Here is a 1739-nt window from a genome sequence, read left to right on the forward strand (position 1 = left end):
GGAGCAAAGGCTCCGGACGCGCAGGCTCAGCGGCCATGGCTCACGGGCCCAGCCGCTCTGCGGCATGTAGGCTCCTCCCGGCCCGGGGCACGAACCCGTGTCCCCTGCATCGGCAGGCGGACTCTCAACCACTGCGCCACCAGGGAAGCCCCCCGCCTGGTTTTTGAGGGGCCAGGCCTGCAGACTTCAGCAGCTCAGGGCAGGCGATGCAGGCTTTCCCCAGGTCGCAGCCGAGCCTCCAGTTCCTCCCTGATGGAAGATGTGCTCCCCCTAGGGACAAGCCACCCCAAACACACCCTGGGGCGCCTGCGGGGCCGGGCTTTCCTCACTTGCTTTGCGGCTTTGTGCAAGTCGCTTAACATCTCTGAGCCTTGGTTCTCACCTCTGTAGATGAGATTACTGTCAGGCTCACCTCCATGACAGAGTCAGCCCCACGGCCAGGGGTTCAGCCCCCTCCGGGCCCCACAGTCCACTGTTCAAACATTAACTGACCAACTACTACGTGCTGGGCACCAGGATGCAAGCACAGATGGGATGCCGCCTTGGCCTTCAAGGGGCTCTCAGTCCAGGGGCAGGCAGGTACATGAGGCCCGGGGAGGCAGGTTCTGGAGCAGTTAGAACCAGGTTCTGTGTAGTCACTGCCTGGGTTCCCGTCCACCGCCACCACTTCCCAGCTCTGCCACCTAGGCTGAGGTTAACCTCTCTGTGCCTCAGCTTCTCATCTATACAGTGGGTGATAGTGAGAATCGCGAGAAGCTTGTTGTGAGGGTCAAATGAGACGACGCCTACAGAGGCGGGAGCTTGCTGTCGCGCACACAGAAAACACATGGCACATGTGGCGGTTTTCACTGTGTGGTCTCCAGTGTGGTCAGGGAGGGCTTCTCAGAAGAGGGGACACCTGAATAAGGTTTACACGAAGATGCCTCAGGGGTGGCATTTGAGGTACAGGGCACACTTAAGGTGGCACAAAGGTGCAGGGGGTGGAAACAGTCTGGGTGTTTGGAGAAGCAGCCGCCCTGAGTTGAAGCTGGAGTGAGTTAGAGGTGGTGGGGGCAGAGGGAGGTGAGACAGGGAGGCCCTATGTGCCCCCGGGGCTTGGGCTTCATCCTGATGGGGACCCTACAAGGGTCTTAAGCAGAGCAGTGACTTGGATGTGACTCCCCTGAATCCTGGCTGCTGTCGAGCCGAGAACTGACCCTGAAGCGGGTCTGGGCCCGGCTGCTCAGTTTGCGTGGTTCCATTCTTTCCCTTGAGCATGATCTATCCTGTTATGAATCCTGGGAACGTCTTTAGTTATACTCCCCTTATGTCCCTTTGGAAAGAGGCAGAGTCTAAAATACTTATGTGGTGCTTTATTAGAGAGTAGGGAGTTCTACATAAGCCTTTGTAGTTATTTCAAATTTGTACTTTTAAAGGCAAAACTCTAAACATTTGTTTAGCATTTTAGATACAAATATTTTTAAAAAACGAACTGTTCTTAATGTTCCCTGATTAAACATTATGCCCTGACTGTATGGAACATTCTCCACAACCCAGGGGTATTCTGATCCCTGAGGTTGCCTGGGAGCGTGGCCGCGAGCCTGCCCTGTAGTGGCACCATCAGTCCCAGGAGGCGGGAGGCGGGTGGAGCAGCTCTGGCTCCAGAGGGAGCCCTTCCTGTGGGGCAGAACCAGCTGGGTGGCTGAGCACACAGGCTTGGAGTCAGGGAGATCTGGCAGGAATGCCGGCCTGGCTTCCTG

General features: G+C 56.8%; 1 protein-coding gene across 3 annotated transcripts in view; it reads left to right on the forward strand.

Moving 5' to 3' along the window:
* KIF17 (kinesin family member 17) overlaps positions 1-1739 on the forward strand; it is a 49055-nt gene that overhangs the window by 31680 nt on the left and 15636 nt on the right. The window lies entirely within an intron of this gene.

This window comes from Lipotes vexillifer, unplaced genomic scaffold (assembly GCF_000442215.2).
Source record: "Lipotes vexillifer unplaced genomic scaffold, Lipotes_vexillifer_v1.1 scaffold496, whole genome shotgun sequence".
Classification (NCBI taxonomy): domain Eukaryota; kingdom Metazoa; phylum Chordata; class Mammalia; order Artiodactyla; family Lipotidae; genus Lipotes; species Lipotes vexillifer.